Genomic DNA, 24669 nt, shown 5'->3' on the forward strand with positions numbered 1-24669 from the left:
TTCCATTTAGTGTGCAATTTTAATTTCATTATTATCTGTCTTTTATCTTTTATTCAAAAGAGAAAGGAAAGTGTCTGCATACATCAGTGCATCTCAGAAACAACTGAAATGTCTTTTCTGAAACAAGGGAGACCAGAAGCTTTTATCTCTTCCTGTGGTTGGTTAAGGGGGCAGAAGCTCCTCTCAAGTTCCCAAGAGAAGATTTCTACTCTGGCTTTTATTTTTTAACTTTTTATCTTATTCAAATTACTTCTATGCTTGGCAAAGAAATACATGTGTATGGCTTTAAAATTATTTTAATGGTGTGAAAAGACCTATAATTAGTGGAGTTCCTTGCCCCACTCTATCACATATCACCCCATTCCTCAATCTTGAGGGGCATTTCTGGTATTTACATCTAACTTTCGAAATAATATGCTTATATCTCTAGTTCTTTTATTGATTTTAGACATTCATCTATTGGCTTTTACCACATTATCTGGAACACTTTATTTCAGCATAGAATGAGATGTGTGTGTGTTGGTTTAATAATATCCTGTGTGTGATCACTTACTCTAATCACACGGTAGACACAGTCAACTAATCAGGAAACCTAGTCTCTAGAGACTGTCACTGCAAATGCCTGTCTTTTTATTTCTTGCATCATAGGATTTAATAATTAGCATAATGAATATAAGAAATGTCTTTCCATAGGTGAATTAGTGGCTTGTAAATGGAATTTGCTGAGCTCTTGTTGGCAAAATTAGCAGTATTTGAAGTATGTGGACTGGCAGAAATATATTAGAGATCTTCCCAGCCCTTACACGAAAATGGTCTAGAGAAGTCTGGAGTTTACAGCCTTACCATTAATCCTAGGCTTAATTCCTAGAGGATCCCAAGAACAAACTAATTTGAAAGGATTCTGGTTGGCAATTGCCAATTATAAGGTTAACTGAATCTTGACTTGAAATCATTTTCTTGTTTGTCTCTGAAAAACTTTTCCCATGGGTTGTGGTCAGAACATCTTCAAGGATAAGAATGAGACTTCCTGAGTCATATGACTGTTTATGTATCTGCTTGCTGACAAATTTTTATGTAACGGCTGAAGTTATATGTGACGTGATTTTTTCTGCCTTGCCGCCTTCATTAAAGGTTGGTTTGAAAATATTGAATAGTAGATAAGCATCACTCCCTTCACTCTTCTTTGGGGGATTCTGTATTGATTAAGAACAATCTAAGAGCTTATATAGAACTATATTGGCTAAGTTAATTTGCAGAGAATATTTATTATAATAAGTTATTCAGCCCTTTTACATATTTTGTCCCTTACCCAATCCTCCCTACAAAGTAAGTAACAATTTTTGGTTAAGTTATTACTTAGTGTTTTCATTATCATGATTACAAAATTACTATTTATCATGGGGCAATTAATGTATTGTTATTGTTCCTTTTACTGATCAATTTTTCATTTTCTTCTGTTATAAATATCTAATTTTTTCATTTATTTTCTCCCTTTCTTATTTCTACTCTACTCTTCAACTGACATTTAATAAAATTTTCCACACAGTTATACCCATAAACTGTGTAATTTAATCTATATAAATTAAATTATGTAATTTATTGGCTACAATTTTTTCCTTGCAAACCACCTTTCTACTCCAGTCTTGACTGTTGACTCTTTGCAGACCTGATACTTTCCTGAGACTTCTTTTACTACAGAGTCTTTACCTCTTCCCTGTCTGTTACCCCTGTGTCCTGGACCATTTTCTTTTTATCTCTTGGCTTATGTTGTGAATATACTTAAGAAAATACCCTGGTACTTTTCTGAGAAACAATGTATATGAGGAAAAAGTTTAAAGTCCATGCTGTCTGAAAGTAGTTAGGAGTGACTAGGTCGTGGTATACGTTCAACTTTTTAAGCAACCACTAAACTGTTTTACCAAGTTGTTACATCATTTTATATTTCTATCAGCAGTGTAAATGAGTTTCAGTTGTTCCATATCCTCATCAATCCTTGACATGATCAGTCTTCTTAGTTTTAATAATTCTAACAGGGTTGTAGTGCTACCTCATTGAAGTTTTAATTTGCATTTCTCTAAAGGCTGATGATGTTGAGCATCTTTTCAAGTGCTTATTTTCCATTCATATATCTCCTTTGGGGAAGTGTTCAATTTTTTGCCATATTTTCTTTGTTTTTTTAAACGAATATGTTTGATATTTCTTTATAGATTTATGAATATAAACCCTTTAACATGCATGTGATTTGCAAATATTTTCCTTTGGTCTGTGGCTTATACTTTCATTCTCTTAATAGTGTCTTTCAGATAGTATATATTCTTAATTTAAATAAATTCCAATTATTATTTTTTTCCTTTTATGCACCACTATGCTTTTGGTGCTTTGCTTGACTCAAGGTCACAAAAATTTTCTCCTCTTTTGATTTAGAGTTCTTACAGTCTTATAGATCTATCCTTTATTATGGGTTAACTTTTTTTTTTTTTTACATATAACCATATTTTTCAGCATGTCAACAATATTGAAAAGACTTTTTTTTCACCTAATTGGCTTTGCACCTTTGGTGAAAATCATTTTACCATGTATATGTGAATCTACTTCTGAACTTTTTTTTCTGTTTTATTGATATATTTATCTTTATGCTAATACCACATTGTCTGGATTAAGTGTAGCTTCATAATAGTTTTCAAAATCAGGTAGTTTAGGTCCTCCAAGTTTGTTATCCTTTTTCAACACAATTTTGGCTATTCTAGGTCCTTTACATTTTCATATGAATTTTTAAATCTGCTTGTTAATTTCTATAAAAATATATCTTCTAGTATTACATTAAATCTGTAGATCAAATTGGGATAATTTTAATATCAGATTCTTCTGAACCATCAACATGGTGTTTTTCTCCATTTGTTTGTCTTCTTTGATTCTCTCATCAGAGTTTTGTGGTTCTTAAGAAAAGTACTGGACTTATGCATATTTTATCAGACTTATCTCTAAGTATTTAATAATTATAATGCTATTGTAAATAGTGCTTTTAATTTAAATTTCTGATTCCTCATTGCTAGAAATAGAATTGATTTTGTATAGCGATCTTGTATTCTTTATAATTGCTAATTTAGTTCTAATTGCACTTTTGTAGATTCCATGGGTGCTTCTACATGTATGAGCATGCTGTCCATGAATAAATAAAGTTGTATCTCTTCCAAAATGAATATCACTTTTTTTCTTTATCTTGCCTTATTACACCAGCTAGAATCACTAGTATAATCCTGATTAGAAAGGATGACAAAAGACTTCCTGACCTGCTACCTTGATATTAGAGGAAAAGCATTCAGTCTTTTTACTAGTAAGTATGCTCTTAATTGTAGCTTTTTAAAAAATTCCTTTTTCAGCTTGAGAAAGTACCCTTCTAGTGCTAGTTCACTAAGAGTTTTTAATCAGTTATGATGTTGGATTTTGTTAAATGCAGTTTCAGCACATATTGAGATAATCACGTGTTTTTCCTTTCCGTATTTAGTCTGTTAATATGGTGGATGACCTTGACTGATTTTCAAATGTTAAGCAAACTATACAATCCTAGTATAAAACCTATTTGGTCATCATGTACTATCCTTTTTATGTCTTGATTAGTAACACTTTATCTTTTTTTATTTCAAGATACTAAGAAAGTATAAATGTTTTTATTATATGGATATCTTTTATAATGCTTAAATCAGAGATATTAGTGTGCAATGAATCTGAATATTGTTCATTGTACCTGGTAGGTAGGTTTTTACCACTCCTCTCTTCTCTATACCCTCTTCTTGATTTCCAATGTTGTTTACTTCTTTCTGTGCCCATGTCTACCCATTGATTTGCAATTACTAGAGAGTACATGTGGTGGTTATTTTTCCATTCTTGAGATACTTCATTTAGGATAATGGTCTCCAATTCTATCCAAATTTCTTCAAAAGACAGTAATTCATTTCTTCTTAAGGCTGAGTAGTACTTCATGGTATACATATACTGCATTTTGTTAATCCACTCATGAACCGATGAGCACTTAGGTTGATTTGATATCTTTGTGATTGTGAGTTGTTCTGCAATAAACATTCAAGTGCAGGTACCTTTTAAATAAAATGACTTATTTTGTTTTGGGTAGATACCCGGTAGTGGGATTGCAGGATCAAATGGTAAGTCTACTTTTAATTCTTTGAGGAATCTCCATCGTGTTTCCATAGAGGTTGTACTAATTTGCAGTCCCACCAATAGTGTATTGGCATTCCTTTCGCTCTTCATCTGTGCTAGCATCTATTATTTTTTGACTTTTTAATAATAGCCATTCTGACAGTGGATAAAGTGATATCTCATTGTGATTTTTTTCTCTTTTCTTTTTTTATTTCAGCATATTATGGGGGTACAAACATTAAGGTTACATACATTGCGCTTGTCTCTCCTCCTCCCTTGAGTCAGAGTTTCAAGCGTGCCCATCCCCCAGACAGTGCGCATTACACTCACTATGTATGTGTTACCCATCCTCTCCTCCCCCCCTCACCTGCCCGGCACCCGAAAAATGTTTTTCTTTTTTTCTTAACATTTTGGTTACATTTTATATCTTTGCTTCTCCCTAGCAAGGGTTAGAGGTATGCCCTTCCCCTCCACAATGCTCACCACATCCCTCAGATGTGGGACTACCCCTCCAAACCCCGAATCCCTGGTGAACACCACCACCCTTTGAGCACCATAGTGTTAATCAGTCAGTACCAATTTGATGGCAAGTACATGTGGAGCCCATTATTCTGATCTTGTGTCACCTCACTTTGGATAATAGGCTTAAACTCAATCCAGGATAATATAAGTGGTGCTAGCTCACTGTTGTTTCTTAGAATTGAGTAATATTCCATTGTAAACATATACCAAATATTAATAATCCACTCATGAATTGACGGACACTTGGGTTGTTTCCACATCCTTGCAATAGTGAATTGTGTTGCCATAAACATTCAGGTGCAAATGTATATTTATAAGAGAATGTCTATGCTCTTTTGGGTAGATGCCTAATAATCCTATTGCTAGGTCAAATGGTATTTCTATTTTTAGCTCTTTGAGATATCTCCAATTCTTTTCCACAAAGCTTGTACTAGTTTGCAGTCCCACCAGCAATGTAAGAGTGTTCCTGTCTCTCCACATCCTCGCCTGCATTTGTTGTTTTGGGATTTCTTGATACAGGCCAATCTCACTTGGGTTAAATGATATCTCATTGTGGTTTTGATTTGCATTTCTCTAAATGATTAGCGATGTTGAGCATTTTTTAATATATTTGCTGGCCATTATTCTGTCTTCTTTAGAAAAGTTTCTGTTCATTTCCATTGCCCATTTCTTGATGGAGTTGATTTGCATTTCCCTGATGATTAATGACGTTGAGCAATTTTTCACACATTTGTCCATTTGTCTATTTTCTTTTGAAAAGTGTCTATTCATGTCTTTTGCCAAATTTTAATGGATTGTTTTGTGATTGCTGAATTATTTGAGTTCTTTGTACATTCTGGGTATTAGCCTTTTATCAATTGTATAGTTTGTGAATATTTTCTCCCATTCCATAGGTTGTCTATTTGTTCTGTTGATTATTTCCTTCACTATGCAGAATCTTCATAATTCTGGAGTTCTTGTGCTGATTTATTCTTATCGAGACCAGCTGTCACTTCTCGTTTTGAGTTTTCTTTATTTAGATTGGGTGTTCTATAGCATATGTTGGGTAAGAACCTTTGTCTTTGCTTGTGGGTGCTTTGGTGGGAGTCTAGGGTCTGGATGCATACCTTGGATATAGATATTCTTAGTGTGGTGGTTTTCTTGGTTGCTAGTTATTTGTAGGCTGAAGTAGTGGTGAGCTGGGGGGGGGTAGATTCCCTATATTTTGTTGATGAGGTAAGATGGAGATTTTTGGAATCTCTTCTATTTCCCCAGAACTGTGATCTCCTTAACAGCTTGAATTATATTGGGATGCCCACTTTAATCTCTGAAATAGTATATGGTTCTTGTGGGTAAGAATCAACCACACCCTGTATGACTGAGTCAGTAAATGCTGTAATGGGAACAGCTGGATGAGCAACACTGTGCCAAGGAGGGCTGGTGAGCAAGGGTCTATACATCCTTTTGTCTGATGCAGATCTTTAAGAGGAATGACATGAGCCCTACTCTCTGTGGGATCATACATGTAGTGGATTTACACAAGGGGGAAGCAGTCTTGGCTCAATTGTCCCTGGGACGACCGTGCCACTTGGCAATAGTAGGTGAAAGAGGGGAGGGGGAGAAAAAAAGTAGAATTTGAGTGGATGAGAACTGGCACTCTGGTTTTCTTTGTCCCTCTCCTCAGAAGGTAGCCTGCCCAGAATTTTCAAGCTCTGGGCTCACACAAATTCCCCCAGAACCCCTCAGACCCTCTGGCTACTGCAGTCTGGGCCAGAGTTGGGAAATATTTGTGTGTTAACCTACAACATGAAAACTGAAGGGCTGAAGGTACCTGGGGAGGGAGGACAAAGGCACATAATGGGTGGGGAAGCAGTATGGTGCCCACTATCTTGGGGTTTGTGGTGACAGAGGGCTGATAGCCTGGTGCTTTGTTTTCAAGAAGCTCTCAGTTTCCTGGTGGCAGCTGCTTTGGGGCTCATGAGGGTAGAAAAAGCTCTTCAGCAGCTCTGGAGCCTGCTGTCTACCAGAGGAGTGAAGGAAGGAGAAACAAAACCCCCACCTACCCTTTCCATGGGTCTCCATACTTCTCATGGGTTGGTCTCTGCTCATCTCCTTGTTCTGCTCTGCAACTTCTTCCTGGTACGTCTGGAATCTCTGGTAGGTCTGGAACTTTTCCCCAAGAATTATACCCAGTCTATGTTGGATTATTCTTTTTTATCTAAAACTTTTCCTTCTTTCTGAGATGATCTGGTGACCAATGTTTCTAGTCAGCCATCTTTTTCTCTTAGAAATGTGTTTCTTAATAAGATTTAAAAGTCAAAATTACTCCTTGATCCATGAGCTGCAGAATGGATATTGTGCTAGCAGGCATGAAAACAACATTTATCTTCTCATACATCTCTGTAAGAGCTGTAGGGTGACTAGGTGCATTGTCAGGGAGCAGTAATAATTTTGACAGGAATCTTTTTCTGAGCAGTAGGTCTTAAAAGTGGGCTTACAATATTCAATAAACCATGCTGTAAACAGATATGCTGTCATCCAGGCTTTGTTGTTTAATTTACAGAGGATAGGCATAGTAGATTTACCATGATTCTAAAGGGCTCAAGAATTTTTGGAATGGTAAATGAGCATTGGCTTCAACTTAAAGTCACCAGCTACATTACCCCTAACAAGAGAATCAGCTCTTTCTTTGAAGCCAGACATTGATTTCTCCTCTTCTTTGGCTATGAAAGTCTTAGATAACATCTTCTTTCAATAGAAAGCTGCTTCATGTACATTGAAAATAAGTTGTTGAGTATAGCCACCTCCATCAATGATCTTGGCTATATCTTCTGAATAACGTGCTACAGCTTTTACATCGGTACCTCGTGTGTTATGAAGGTGGCTTTTTTCCTTAAACCTCAAAAGCTAACCTCTGCTAGCTTTCAACTTTTCTTCTGTAGCTTCACCTCACCTCACCTCTCTTAGCCTTCTTAGAATTGAAGACAATTAGGGTCTCGCTCTGGATTAGGCTTTGGGTTAAGGGAATATTGTGGCTGGTTTGATCTTCTGTCTAGACCACTAAAACTTTCCCCATATGAGCAATAAGGCTATTTGCTTTCTTATCATTCATGTGTTCACTAGAGTAGCACTTTTAATTTCCTTCAAGAACTTCTCTTTGCATTCACAACTTGACTCACTGGCCACAAGAGGCCTAACTTTGGGCTCATCTTGGCTTTTGACATGTACTTATCACTAAGCTTAATCTTTTCCAGGTTTTGATTTAATGTGTGACCCTTCCTTTCACTTGAACATTCAGAGGCCATTGGGTGGTTATTAATTAGCCTAATTCTTATATTGTTGTGTCTCAGGGAATAGAGAGGCCCAAGGAGCAGGAGAGAGATGGGGGATAGCCAGAACATACATATATATCAGTTTAGTTCACCATCTTATATGGGCATGATTCATGGCACCCCAAAACAATCACAGTAGCATCCAAGATCACTGATCACAGATCACCATCACAGAGATAGTAATAATAAAAACGTTTGAGAGAATTATCAAAATGTGACAGAAGTGAGCACATTCTATTGGAAAAATCATGCCAGTAAATTTCCTTGATACAGGGTTGCCACAAACCTTCAATTTGTTTTTAAAAAGAGAAAAAGCAATGTCAGCAAAGCATAATAAAGTGAAGCACAATAAAGTGAGTTATGCCTATATATACTTTCAAACAAATTCTTGTGTTTATATCAACACAACTCACGCCACTCTTCCATAGTAACTGGTGCCTCCCACTTTTGTGAGCTCTCCTTCCACCTGGTGAAGCCAGTTCCTCTCTCCTTCATTTGCTTCATTTGTAGACTTCTTCCATTTGCTATTGTCTCTTTGTCATAATTTAAAAAATGTCTTCATCGTTTTGGTGGGATTTTAGAAAGGAATTTAGGTAAACACACGTATTAACTATCCCATGGTTAACTGAAAATAATATGATGAAAGCTTTGTCTAGCTATGGAAGATTAAGGACTTTAAATCATTTGTCTTCAAAATTTAGCAGAGACATGGACTGAAATTTTCTCCCATTGAAAAAAATAGCTAGCTTTATAGGGACTCAAGAGATGTGTTAAAAGTGTTTTGATCTTGTCTTAAATCAATTATATGGAGAAAACTCATTCACAAAATACATATGATTTTCAATATGCATCACCTCCTTGTATTCACTAAGCCACTTGTGTGGACCATATTAGGGGACACAAGGTAAATAGATGAGAAGCTTATTCAAAGGGGCTCTTTATTCCATAAGCCCTTCAGTTTTTCTCAGATTAGGTACATGGCTCTGATGATTTCTATCAAGTTTTATCTTAAAAAATATTATAGGTAACTGATAATTATTTCATTAAAATCTTTTCTTTAACACTGCTATTTTTTCCAAAAAGTTTTAAGGTAGTATTCTTCAAAAAGCCTTGACTGGCTTGACCTTATAATGAATCTGATCAAAGTGATTTACTTTCTTTCAAGGTATATATGCGTTCATTGAATAAATATTCAAACTCTGGGCCCCAAATGGTTCTCCTGGTGTGCAGTTGTCCAACTTCTATGAAAAAATATAATTCTATTGAAAAAGTCTTGAATTCAGCTACTTCAGAGTTAACCTCAGTTATTCATTCTGGCTGGTTTATTGCGATGCAATGTTACTCAAAACCTAACATTCTGTAGAAATCATATCAAGATTATCTTGTGGTACAAACAATTGAATGATAATACCTAACCATAAAATTTGTCAAAGAAAAGTAATTTATTTAAGCCTTATGGAGAATATCCCTGACACTTCTATCATGCATAACTATTTGAACAAATCAAAAGTTTTTCTATTTAGAAAAAGCTGGCTTACTTTCTTGCTTGTATTTCACATACAGAGGAAGGTTGGCCTTTCTTCAAAGTTAAAATGCAAATCAATCTTTGAAGCTTTTAGAACAGATTGCTGACTTTGCTGATTCTTTTTTTTTTTTTTTTCATCAATGTCATTCTGATTGTTGTTATAGAAAATCTTCATTCTTTAGGGAGCTCAATTTTGAATCCACTATTACCTGGCTACTGTCAAAGTACTATTAATACAAATACTATTTGAGAAAAATAGTTTCATGTTTTAGCTAACCATGTTCTTGCATCAATTTATTTCATCAACAACTTACTGTAGCTTTATATATGAATTCTTCCCCTGAGTAACTGTTTAATATTAAGCTTCAATTTCCATAAGAATTTGTCTCCAAAAATAGTTATATAAAGACTATTTAATGTCTTCTATGAAACTGGGCTTGAAGACAGTATCAATTTATGATAACACTATGTAAGGATGATTTGAGAGGCAAATTTTGCTTGAAATTGAATGTCAATAACTTAATATTTGTCTCTTTATACAATATTACACAGTTTTTGTTGTTGTTACTATTTTTTTAAATGAGATCTTGCTATGTTGCCCAGGCTGGAGTGTAGTGTCTGTTCACAGGCACAATTATTGCACACTACAGCCTCAGATTCTCAAACTTCTGGGCTCCAGCAATCCTCCTGCCTCAGCCTCTTCAGTAGCTGGGGCTACTCATGTGTACCACTGTACCTTTTTAATAAGAATAATTACATATTATGCTTTTGTTTCCTTTTGCCACAGCTTGAAAGGAGCTCAGAATAAAATTCCATACTCAAATTATCACCTTCCATTATTTTGCCATAATTATCACTTCCTTTCTTCTAACTGGTATCATGTTATCTCTTTTACCAGTCTTTATTGTAGCTATCATATATATATTTTTATTGCAAGTATGTTTAAGGGTTTTTTAAGAAATAGGATATAAACAGAAGAAACATTTTAAAAATCAATTCTCATTGAGATGTATTTATGTTGCATTAGCATTTCTACAATATTTTTGTTTTGAATCAACATTATTTATCCAAATCCTTAATTACAGAGGCAATTCAAATGATTTTAAGCTGATAGGAAAAAGGAGAGATCTGCATGAACTGATTGATTTTCAATTTTCATTGTTAAAGAAAAAGTTTGAGTTGTGTAACTATTTGCATATATAACTAAACATTGTTACATTGATACCAAAGAACCTAAGGCCAAGCATAATGCTTTCTAATTCCTTTGTGGCTTCCAGAAACCTAGCATGATATCATAAATATAAAAAAATTATCAATAGCTTTTTCTTGCCTTTAGCAAATTTATTGTGTCACTACTGTGTTAGAGGTACTGTTCTTGGCTCTGAGATCATATAAGTAAACAAGACAGATAAGGATCTCATCTGTCACAGAGCTTATATTCTAGTGGAGAAAAACTAATGGTAAATTTAATAAATAAATGGATTTAACTGATTTTAAATAAATTTTAAAAATAAAAAATACTTTTATATATAGTCCTAGAAAGTGAAGGGCTATGAGAAAAACAGACCAGGAGGGAAAGTGGAATAGGAGGACTGGGCAGGGAAGTGGAATGGAAGGGCAGAATATTAATATTTAAAATAGAGTTGCCTGGGTATGCCTCGCTATAAAGGTGACATTAATAGTTACAATATGTATAATCGCTGTTTAAAGCAATTTATCTGATAATTTAATCTCTGATATTGCTTTATCTGTTGATACTGATTGATTTTATTTTCTCATAGTTGAGTCCTATTTTTTTTTTTGCTTCTTTGTAACCCTGGTAATGTTTAATTGGATGCTGGATGTGAATTTTACATTTTTCGAGTGCTGAATTCTGTTGTATTCCTTTAAAGAGTGGAGTTTGCTCTGGCACATAGTTGTGTTACTTAGAGTCATTCTGATCCTTTTGATGCTTCCTTTTAAGCTTTGAGAGTCAAAGTTCAGAGCAGCCTTTCCTGTTAGGACATTTTAGCTCCACTAATGTGAGTAGTAGTCTTCTGAAGACTCTACTCAATACTCCTTTTATTTTGAGTTTTGGGTGACTTTGGGCAATGTTTCTGGTGGTTCTTTCTCCTGCCTTGAGGAGTTTCACCTTGCCTGTGTCAATCTCAGCCCCAAACTAGAGAGAACCCCCTTTGCAGAGCTTCAAGAACTTCCTCTTTGTACAACTCTCTCCTGTCTGTATTTAGCCACACACTTTCTAGCTGCCTACACCTCCCTCTCCGAAATTCTGTCTCTTCAACTCAGCAAGTCTTCCTGCCTCTGTTGGGGTCCCTTCCCCCTGCCCTGTGCCCTGAAAACTGCCATCACACAGTGACTTGGGAAGCCTTAGGGCTCAACTTACCCTTCTTTCAGGAATCACCCCCTCCTATGCAGTCTAAGCAATCAGTATTTGAAAATAATTATTTTATGGCTTTTTGGATTTAAAATTGCTTACTGCAGGAGGGCAATTTTCATAGAAGTTAATCCTTTATACGTTCAGCAGAAGTCCTTTAGAATTTTTAAGGTAGTGAATGGTTTGAAGTTACCACTTTTGAACAATTTTAAAATATTTCTTAAGCAACTGAAGATTAAAATTCTCAGGGTTTTTTTTCCATTTTGTGAACTTTCCTTTATTCCTTTATCAGTTTTTAACAAGACCAGAGCACACAGCATATGAAATGCTAGAGTTGGCAGGGATCTTATTTTTATTTTCACTGAAAATTGTCTGAATGAAAAATGTGAATATAGATGCTGTTATGTGATTTTTCATATGCTATATATTTCTTAATTTACATTCTAACATTATCAAAATAAGTTTAAATGGAAAACATTATATCCTAAGCAAAAGAAGGAAAATAATTTTCTAACTGTACAAAAGCACCATATGAAAGAAATGATATATTACATAGCAGACTTTTGTCTCACTAAATTCAAGGACATTCAAATCCTGCTCCAAGAAGCATAGGCTTTTGTTCTCACCTATGGCTGAGGTCATCAGGCATCAGCAACTGATTGTGTGTGTGTCTTAACTTGGTAATTATGTCCATATATCAGGAGCCTATAAAATATTTTTGGGGGGATGGATGGGAATCTTAGATATAAGGCCATATTGTTATTTTCGTAGAAGCTTGAAAAATTCTTTTCAAAATTACCCTAGATTTTAGTGCTTTAGTTTAAGGAGCTCTACAAGTGAAAAGTAATTCCTTTGCAACCCCTCTGACCTTTAGAATAGTGTTAAGAATACAACACTATATGAGGTAAAACATCAATTTTATCACCATCCTACCCTTTTAGAACTGGAAAAAAAATTAATTCTTCAGCTTACTTTTCCAGGCAAGTCCTTTCAGTGACATTCTATACAGTTAGTGATCATACACTTTATTTTAAATGTGCAGGGTTTCATGACAAATTTGTATTAGTGTATTAGTGTATTAGTGTATTACTCTAATCAACAAAGAATCAAATATCATTGATACATGTTGCCTTTTGTAATGGTTATTCCTCAGGATAATTCAGATCCCATTGCATATTAAATATTTCCTTTTTATAATTCTGAAAATCAAATTTCTAATTTGTTAGGATATAAAAAATGAAGCTTAAGGATTTATATACACATAAAGAAATGCATATGTGTGTGCATATTTATATATACATATAAAATAGAAACCACATTGTGCTCAAGAAGGTATACAATATGTACACAAAAGAAAATTTAAAATAATGTATTAATAAAACACTATTTTATTAATTTTCCTAGGCTGCCGTAACAGAATACCAAAGAATAGGTGGCTTAAAACAATATTTATTGTCTCGGTTTTGGAGGCTAGAAGTCTGAAGGCAAGTTGTCACCAGAGCCTTGGTACCTCTGAAACCTGTAAGAGAATCATTCCTCACCTCTTCCTAGCTTCTGGAGGCTTGTCAGTGATCTTTGGCATTCTTGGGCTAATAGGTGCATTGCTCCAATCCTCTTTCTTCACATTCCCCTGTGTCTTCACATCATCTGCCTCTGTGCATGTCTGTCTCTGTGTCCATATTTCCCATTGCCCCTTTTTGTAAGGACGCCAGTCATATTGGATTAGGGCCTACCCTCATGACCTCAATTTAATTTGATAAACTCTGTAAAGACCTTATGTTCAAATAAGCTCACATTTTGAGGTACTGAGGGTTAGGATTTCAATGTCTCTTTTTTGGGTGACAAAATGCAACCCGTAACAACTTATGAAGACATTTAAATACACACACTTAACACCTGTGTTGAAATTTGTAAAATAAGAATAAAACAGCGAATATTATTAGACGTAGGAGTGGTAGAAGAAGTAATAACATGTTTCTTGAGTACTTATCCCATTAAGCATGAAGAATCTCCCTAAGTTCTATGAGGAAATTGCTATATATTTTCCATTTTACCGCAGTTGAGCAAACTAAGGTATAGAGAAGCTAAACAACTTGCTCAGAGTCTCATAGCTATCAATATTAAGTGATAAAACTTGGAGTCAAATGAACGTCCATCAGAATCAAGAGCCAAAGCCCTTAACCACTGGTGTGCTGGAACTTCTTTTGTGCCATGGTCCTCATCAGTTTGAGAAGTCTATGGAACTCTTTTCAGAGAGATACTTTTAAAGAAAAAAAAGAAAATACATAAAATGTAAATACAACTATTGAAATAGTTATCAAAATATTTTTAATAAGATAATGGTAATGGACCAAACCATACAGAACTTGCTTTTTAGATAAAAAGTATACAGAATGCACAAATATTGGCAATTTCAATTTCCTCATAATAATATATGTGCTTATTAATAATTAAGAATATCAAGTGATTCATTTAATAATTATCACAATTTCAAAGTAATAATAAATATAACTATATTATGAGATATCTGCCATCACAGTAATTAATATGCTATGAAAATATCTGTGATTTCTGTTGGTAAGACAATCACAGATACTACTAATAATGCTGTGGTTTCTTTCCTTGCCTAATAATTTAACGGCAATGATAAATTTCAGTTAGAGGTCAGTAAAAAGCTATATATATTTCCGGTCAAAGGTCACAGACTCTTTGGAGGGCAAAGGGAGAGTCCACAGACCTCATGCTAAGAATTCTTGCACTAAATTCTGGTGATACTTTTAAGACCTTTAAATATTTTTTTATTTGATAAAACTGCTTAAAAATTAATTGGTTTTAAATTTGTGTTTAATATTTTATTTGACAAAGTAAAACTTTTCTATTTCCTCGGATAGGTCTGATGGGCCATCTTGCTTTATCACTTTGCATATGCCCTATCTAGAGAGTGCTATAGAGAGACAGGTAATGTTTAACTGAAGATACACATATAACTTTTATTTATAATATATGATATTAATAAAAGGTGCTATGTAGGTTAATTTTTAAATCCTGAGAATTATTTATAAGTTGTATTTTGGTTGGCAAGTTCCTCTAAGTTTTTCATTCAATCATATGTGCACACATAGCAACTCTTTGTCCAACTTTAATATTTTTTAATCTGTTAGTAAGATGGCAGAAAGATGACAACAGAGAAGAGCATAGGAAAAGGAGTCATTAAAAGAGTGAAGGTACATGACAATAGGGCATCAAGTACATGGTTCCTCATGGAAAGGAAAAGATTTTTCTCAAGGTTTCCCCAGCTCCTTCTCCGTGATATTAATATTCTTTTGACTTCCTTTGAGATCCTGTCTCTATCCTTAGAGAAACCACCCTGCAAAGTCACTGCCAAGTTTGACCAGAGAAAAACGAATGTCTCTTTAAGACACAATTTCATTTACTCTTATTAAATACATTGGGATAAATAACAAAATTAACCTAATAACACTGATACATTTGCAAGAACAACCAACTGTAAAAGAAAGTGATAAAACAAGCAGTTGGTAAATTTCCTTTTTACAACGCTCTTGTTAAACTAATTTAAGTGTCCTGCCACCAGGAGCAGCTTAGAGAGGATACACTTTAAGTGATTATTCCTAAATAGGTTATTATTTTAAATGAACTCCTTAAGAGTCACATGTGTGGCATTTGGTTAATCCGTTACATTTGCAATTACAAATCAGTGCTTTTTATGGCAGGCAAATTACTTTATATGCTCCACAGCTGCACTTAGGACAGAAGACTCAGCCCATGACATTCCTCTTGAAAAACATTAAGGGAAGCACTATCCCATGCCTAAGTGTGATTAAGCTGCTTAAATCACTTCTGAAGTGAAACAAAAACATTCCCTTCTAATCCTGTTTCTCTGAAAGAATAAACTTTATATTCCATATGAGCTTGTAGGACTGAGATTCTTTTTGCTCCTGGCTTTAGCCTATCTGTCTATTTTAATGAGCGCTGCAGAGCAGATGAGCAATCAACCTACCCAACTCGATTATACGAGTACCTTATGCAGCATTGACAGGACGGATCCTGAGCTGTGTTCACATCACACGTCTGAAGCTCAGATTTGATCTAAGTTGACAATTGGCAAACCTCAAGTTTACTTGTGTTTTTTAAAACATAGTGCTTAAGGCTTGATTCCAGTCCATGTTCCATTACTTATTAGCTGTGTGGCCTTGGAATAAGTTGTGTATTATAACTTCCCTAAGCTTTAGTTTCCCCCAGTAGTAAAATGGGGATAACTGCCTCTTATGAGATTATGTGAGAAATGAATGGGACAAGATGCTTTATGTAAAATGCCTAGCCCAGATCCTAGCCCATAATAAACATTCAATAAATATTGTTATCGAAAGATGTGTATGATCCCACCTACCCCTTATCTCAAAGAGGATTGGAGTGAGTCTGTCCAGAGTGCCAACCAGAGTCTCATGCACCAGAGCTCATATGGAAGAATTTCCACAAGATCTCAAGAACAGAAAGAGCTAGAGTTTAGATTTTATGTTAAAAATCTTAGAGAGTATAAGATTTAAGCTGGGGAAATCAAGGTCAGTTGGCAAGTCAATGGGGAGGAGTCAATGAAATACAGTACTAAAAACTAGAGACAAAGTTGTAAGTTTAAAAGTTTAAGTTATAAGACTGATGAGATTCAAATGTACCTGGAATGAGTTTAACAGAGAAAGGGGCTTGGTGACTGGTAAGAAGGTAATATAATTTGCTTCCATTGGTCACCTGCCCCTGGCATGTGAGTCATTCTGGCTGGCTCAAAGGTATTGGGTTATAGTGGACAAAAATGTAGTGTTCCTAGTCATCCATTTACTCACATTTAAATGCCTATGAACTGCCAGACACTGAATCTCTATAGATAAGTAGGTACAAAAAAATGGATTTTACCATCACAAACCATAGAAGAGGGCAGACATCTGATATATAAACAAAGAGCAATTCCCAACTTTCTAGTCTGGGTGAGAGAATAGATGGTGTTGAATAAGTCACACAGGTAAGTAAACCTGCAGAAGTGCAGGTTTGAAGCGGGGGAAGATGGGTTCTGTTCCTCTGTCTGTCAACCATGCAGGACTTGTAAACATATGGCAAAACACATAACTGGAGCTCAGGCAAGAAGCAGCCTGACTTTATTGCCCACCACCATAGGTATGGGGAGTTACAGCAATGGGATGGCGTACCAGTCTGCTCACGCTGCCATGATCACATATCACAGACTGGGTGAGTTAAACAAAAGAAATTTGTTTTCTCACATTTCTGGAGGCTGAAAAGCTCAAGATCAAAGTGCCAGTAAATTTGCTTTCTGATGAGGGCTCTCTGTCTGGCTTGTAGACTACTGCTTTCTCCCTGTGTCCACATGTGGCCTTTCCTTGGTGCGTGCACGCAGAGAGAGAAAGCAAGCTCTCTTTTGTCTCTTCTAATGAGGACATTAATCCTGTTGGATCAGGGATCCACCCTTATGACTTCAGCCCTTAATTATTTCCTTACAGGTCCCATTTCCTTAGACAGCCACACTAGGGGTTAGGGCTTCAACATGCAAATTTTCAGAGACACAAACTTTCATTCCATACAGATAGAATAAGAATGCTAAGGACAGTGTAGAGAATGAGAACTGAAGCTGTCCAAGCACAAAAATATGGAAATCTTGCATAAAACAGTGGATGGTCAAAGAAAAACTAGTAGAAGGGACTGTGAAAGAGTGGTGAGCGAAGAGGAGAAAATTGAAAACTGATAAAATGATACAAAATTGGGGTAAAATATTAAGAAGAAAGAATTTTAAGTAGTGAATAACAATATCAATCTGACAGAAAGATTAGAAAGATCAAATAATAAATACTTAGTTGTCCTACAGTTCACTTGATAGGGTCAAAAATATCCATGAAAAAGGAAAAATGTTTTCCTTAAGCATATTTTTAAAAAATTTTAAATGAAAATAACTTTGTTGAGTCCCATGCCTGGAAGGGGGTAGAAATAGATATGTTATTCTTACAATTTAGAGTGCCTGCCTTATTGAATAGAAGAATATCAATAAGAAATTTGGCACTGTTTTAGCTACTAAAATATTAATATCTTGGAAAATTCAAAAAGGTTCTAATTTTTCATCTCTCTTAGGCTTATAATTCATTTTAGAGTACAGACGCATTTATTATCTCATTCTCAAAACATTTTGCAATGGAGATATACTTCCCGGCCCCACTTTACAAATTAGAAAACGAAGACTCAAGTAGATGAAGTAATTTTCCCAGCATCATTACAGTGTTTTAAGATAGTACTAATGCAAAATTTAGCTCATGTTACTCTATACAATTTTTACAAAAGGCCTATTTGTGCCAAGTGCCAGCTGACAGAGACAAATGAATAAAACGAAGCTGTACTGCACCTTGCCCACCACTTCCCCATGCCCTTCCTCTGCTTAGTCCTCCATCTCTCTTGGTTAGACATCTCCACTCAGCATAGTTTGAGATGTGCTGAGAAATCTGACACCCATAATAACATCAACAGTAACAATTTCCCGAAGGGTCTGTATGTGTAGGGGAAGGTGGGAGATGAAGGGATCTACACCATATTGCAGACCCCTGTTGGCAATACTTTACCTGTGACCAGGGATGAACAATTTTAATTCAGTTCTTGACATTACTCTTAAGGCTCCCTGACTCATGACCCAGTCCCTCCACTGTAACCCAGTTGGGGCCCAGTAGTCATGGCTCCTGATTCATCTGGATGGTTTGTTCACCATCTGGGCAGGGGTGGAGGGATGAACTAGGTGACCTTTGGGTATCATATACAGTGGTAGCTCTCAAGATGGGGTTCCTGGATGACCAGCATCAGCTATTGAATTAAAAACTCTGAGAGGGCTGGGCGTGGTCACTCATGCCTGTAATCCTAGCACTCTGGGAGGCTGAGGCGGACGGATTGCTCGAGGTCAGGAGTTCGAAACCAGCCTGAGCAAGAGTGAGACCCCGTCTCTACTATAAATAGAAAGAAATTAATTGGCCAACTAATATATATAGAAAAAATTAGCCGGGCATGGTGGCGCATGCCTGTAGTCCCAGCTATTCGGGAGGCTGAGGCAGCAGGATTGCTTGAGCCCAGGAGTTTGAGGTTGCTGTGAGCTAGGTTGATGCCACAGCACTCACTCTAGCCTGGGCAACAAAGCGAGACTCTGTCTCAAAAAACAAAACAAACAAACAAAAAAAACTCTGAGAGTGGGATCCAGCAATTTGTGTTTTAACAGTCCATCAAGAGATGCTAAAATTTAAGAACCACTGGTATACAGCTATAGAATTCTTTTCCTCTATTACTTGAACGGAAGTAGTGTCATGAACATCCTAGCAAAAAATATAATCCATCCATCAGTATAATGGTTAATTCAAGCACATTTTTACTTGCATTATTACTATTCAATCTTTATTTATTATCACCTTTATCTACAGGAAACTTTAAAATCTCTAATTTAATGTCAAAGCAATCTCTCAGAACTGGTTAGTGCCATGTGAGTAAATACATACTCTTTGTTAATGACATTGGAAGTTGAACTCCACGACATTTTATTTCTGCTAATTCACCCTCATCTTATTGCCGTTTCCACAAATATGTGTGTTTATATTGTCTCTTTATGTTGAAGTATGAGAAAAAAGTGCCAAATGTTTATATTTATACCATAAATGAGTGATTTTTGTGTTCAAAATGGCACCTTTGTTTATATTTCAAGAATTTTACATTATTTACACTTAAAGGAGAAATTTATGTTATTAATGATATCTCTTACTATATCTTATATTTTTCTAACAGCAGAAATTATTTGTATTATAAAGCAAGTCTTGATAAGTGGTTTTCTTATTTTTAAATAGTTTTTTGCCAAATGTTTTCTTTTCCAAAATAATAACTAAATCACAGAAAGTACTGTAGACGGCAGTTCTAATATATGTGCTTAAAATAATGCAAGAGAAACTGGTAAGATTTTTAACTTACACCTTTAGCAAATATTACAAATGATGTCTCTGTGGCCCAGTCTTGTTTGTCTTCACAAACTGTAACTTGGCAAAGAAATATCATTGTCTCCCACTCATATTTCTTCACCTCTGTACAAGTATTTATGTGTATTCACAAGCTGATTTCTAATTTTGGAGTTTCCTTGTGTTTGGAAAGACAAATGTGATGGTTCTCTTAGATGAGGTTGACAAAGGCATTTGTAACCTTTATTTCTTCATGCAGTCACTTTGCTTATAAAAATTTATCCCATTTCTAGTGACAACTCACTTCACAGACTGCAATCTATACTAAGTTGCATTTCTAGGACTACAACAGAGTGTTTAAAATGGAAAACCTAGGTTAGATATTAAAACTGGATTATATATGCTAAGAAAGTTCTGGACCAGGCATGTCTGCCAACAGAGGACCTTAGTGAAATTTTTAGGAGTTTATGCAATGAGATAGAACTTACCTCCAAGGGAATCTACCCTTGGATAAGCCACATAGTAGGCACATCCTATTCCATTAAGGACCCTTTTATTTTTTTTTTAAGTTAAATGTTTTAATGGTGCAATTAAAATAATCAAATAAGGATTCAAATATACTTTTTCAATATATTACTTTCTTAAGGACTCTTTTAAAAAACTGATATTGGAATTAATTTCAGATTGGTGTACAGTATTTAATATTACAGGGGAAAGGTTGAGAGGTTGGAGCTGCCACAAAATAAACATTAAAAACTGTGAATTACAAGAGGAAGAATAGAAATAGTCACAGACTCATAGAAATTTTAGAAGAAAGATTTCTTTGTAGATCATCTGGTTTGACTCACTCATCTCACATATGAGGAACTGAGTGAAAGAGGGAAGGTGACTGCTCAAGGTCACAGCAGCTCCTGGGCATCACATTCCCAGTTGTTTCCACTCCCCTGTTGAGATGAGATAGAGTAAAGGGATTCATGAAGAGGAAACAGAAACTAGATTATCAGGACATGAATAAAGCATGGAGGATGAATCAGAGGGAAAAAAAAAAAAAAACAAGAATGGAAATTAGTTTGGGACTTGCAGTGGCATGGAGTGAATTGAGATAAAAAAAAAATGTTTATAAGTTTCCAAAGATGAGAGTAAACAAAAGTGAGAGTTGAGCAGTACAAGTGCATATGGCTGGGTTTATTTACAGACCCCCGCCCCTCCGTTTCAAGAGTGTAGTGAAAAGCCGGAGACCATGGTAATGGAGCCAGAGACTAAAACTCATGGAAGCTAAGGCCATGAGCTGTTGGGCAGAGGAGCTTTGGTAGAGGATAAAAGTGCATCTCATTGTAACTGTGGTATACAGGAGGCTGGTGGTTGCCAAGAATACAGCCCAATCCCTAATAGCCAGTTTTAGTAAGGGGGAAGTTGACAGAAGAGAGAAGGTGGAGGACAGGTTTTAAAAGGAGGAGTGATACAGACATTTTTAATTATATCCTGGTCCTTTGACCCTTTTGTGGTCATCCTGCCTGAAGAACTGCCCAGCTCTAGCCCTCTAGTCTAGACCATTCTCTGACTGATCATGACACGTGATACCATTTTGGAGCATGCCAGAACAATCTATGTCAGAGCATCAAGTCCTCTTCACACCAGGCAGTATTTTCATTTCCCCTAATAGTGAATCAATAAGAATGTCAGCTAGGCATCTGGTGAACATACCCATAATATTGATTAGAAGAGAATGATCTAACAACATATTCACATGTGAAAATTGTGATAGAAAGTATTCAAGTAAGGAGTTTCATATGCAAAGGAGATCAAAATAAACCAATCAACTATCACATTAACAAATATCATAGTTCCAAAGATGTGTCAGCTTGCAACTCTACATGTTACCCTAACTACTTTTTCTTTGCCAAAAATCAGGGCTAGGAACCTTGAATCTTTGACAAAGCTCTCACAAGGCATCCTACTTGGCAGACTGTGTCTCTTCATAAATACTCATCATTGATTATCTCCTAGGAAGCATATTGGTTTAAGTATTTGAGCTCTTAGTGAATTTTTGCAGCAGCAGCAGCCTGACTCACAGAGACATTAAGACTGACAACAAAGAAGACTGATAGAGAGTTAAGTATTAAGGACTATTTTCTTTCAACTACCATCATTATCAAAATGCATTTATAAATGACTTAACTACCCTGGCACTCTGCTAGGCATCATCTAAAAAGTACTCTTCTGTAAGAGCCTACATGTTCAGAACAAAATAATTTGGATGGTTTTATCTGAGTTCTAAAAATCCTCTTGAAATTCCTTTCTAGAGCCCAAGAGAATAAGAACCAGGTTCATTTGTTCAGATGAATGGGTAATGGATTTTGAGAGGAGAGCTCTGTCTGATCAATGGAACTTTTGTACTAGTTTTATCTCTAAATAAGCAAAGGGCTTAGATGAATGCATAGCATTGGTATGTCTTAGCTCAGGCTACCATTACAAAATACTACATAACGGGTGGCTTAAACAACAGACATTTACTTCTCACGGTTCTTGAGGCTTGGAAGTCCAAGATCAAAGTGTTGGTCATTTCAGTTCTTGGTGAGGGCTCTCTTCCTGGCTTACAAACAGCCACTGCTATAGTTTGGACGTTTGTCCTCTCCAAATCTCATGTTGAAATTAGATCCCTGGTGTTGGAGGTGGGGCCTATTAGGAGGTACTTGGGTCATAGTGGTGGACCCCTCACAAATGGATTAATGCCTTGCCTGAGGTTGGGAGGTGAATGAGTTCTCACTCTGTTAGTTCCTGAGAAAGCTGGTTATTAAAGAGAGCCTGGTGCCGCCTCTCTCCTTCTCACTTCCCCTCTCACCATAAAAATCTCTGTACACACCAACTCCTCTTCATCTTCTGTGGTGAATGGAAGCATTCTGTGGCCCTCACCAGATGCAGATGCCCAATCTTGAACTTTTCTAAACATCAGAACTGTGAGCCAAATAAACCCCTTTTCTTTATAAATTACCCAGCCTTCAGTATTCTTGATAGCTACCCTAAACAGACAAAGCCACCTTTTCACTGTACCTTCACAAGGTGGAGAAAGAGAAAGCTTTCTGCTGTTTTCTTTTAAAGGCATTAATCCCATCATGAGAACCCCACCCACATGACCTTATGAAACCTAATTACCTGCCAAGGGTCCCACCTCCTAATACCATCACACTGGGGGTTAGGGCTTCAACATATGTTTTTTGGGGACAGAAACATTCAGTCCATAACGGTATGCCGCAGCAGAACCTCTTTCCACTAAACTGACAATAGGGTGTTTTTTTTTCCCAACATTTGATAAAATACATGTTAATAATAATTTCTGTAAAATAGGTAATATTCTTAGGAAAAAAATATTGATTTGATTTTAAAATATGGAAAGTTATTTCTTCTCCAGTTAAATATATTTTCATTGTTGGTTGGATTAATCTACAGCATCCATGCTATGGTGAGCTGAGACAGCCACCAGGATTAGAGGAATGATTTCTTAAACCTCAGCTGAGCTCATATTAGCTTTCTAGCCCACAAAAATATTTTATGTTTTAGAAACTTGTGGAAGTTTTTACTTTCAAAATTTATTTATTAACCACATAGAGCTAAGATTAGAAGATGGGAAATTATAGCCAGTGCTTTTCTTTCAAATATATTATGCACAGGTAAAAAAATAAAAAAATAATAAAAAAGAAGAACCAACTCTTCCTTAGCAATTATTTTCTCCTTTGCCACTGCCTCCCCTCCTCTTCTCCTCTTTCTTCCTTCCGTAAAAATTAACAAAACCCAATTTTAGTTACTTATGCACTGCTTCATAAGAAGCAAAGCATTAAGCCTTCCTTGAATGCTTAGGTTAAAATAATCTGAACAGTATTTTTATTAAAATTTTGTCAAAGTATTGCTCTTAAATGTGGGATAGATGGGGAAATTCCTTGGTTCTTTTGAATCCAAACTAATGCTAAACAACCGAACTCCAGCCAAAAATGTTACTCATGCAGCAAACTAATAAGATTTCGCACTGATCATTTTTGTTCTCTTCTCTTCAATATACATAGTAAGAAAAGCCAAAAGAGAAAGTGTAGAGGAATAGAAAAATCACATTACCAGAAAGATTTCATAACTCCATAGTGGTGATGAATATGTTAATAAATGTTAATAATTTTTGATGGTGAAAATGAGCTGCTAAACTTTAAGCCCTTGCATGGAAGCCAATTAGAAGCCAAAATATGTATAACTAAGCCCTCAATTGTTGTCCATTGATATACAGAGATAGACAAGGCTTTCCACTTGCTGTAATGTTCTCATCCATTTTAAGACCATTTTACCCAGAGCTTTAAAGCTCTGCATTATTTTCTATATTTTTATTTAGTACTTTTAAACAGTTTTCTCATTTTACTGGGTATAGTTTTGTAAACTTGCTCCATGAAAATTTTCCCAGCAAAGAACTATATTCAGACTTTAACTTTTATGTGAAACATATGCTGCTCCTTCTGGCTGTCCCCCATTCTTTCACAAACATGTAAATCATAGAATTAGAAGTAATTTCAAGGGGGAGGTTCATGTCTAGACTGTAGGTGGAAATGGCTTTCAGAGATAGAACAGGAAGCCAAAACCAGGAAAAATAAGGGAAGATTAAAAATAAATGTCAGATACCATACAGCACATACCCAGAGAGTGACTGACAGAACAGGGCTCCACAGTCAAGTAGCAGTGTGGAGTCAGGATAATATCAGAGAGGAAGCAAACACTAAGTGAGAAACTAGACAATCAGTTGAGGTGTAGCTGCTT

The sequence above is a fragment of the Microcebus murinus genome, chromosome 11 (genome assembly GCF_040939455.1).
Source record: "Microcebus murinus isolate Inina chromosome 11, M.murinus_Inina_mat1.0, whole genome shotgun sequence".
NCBI lineage: Eukaryota > Metazoa > Chordata > Mammalia > Primates > Cheirogaleidae > Microcebus > Microcebus murinus.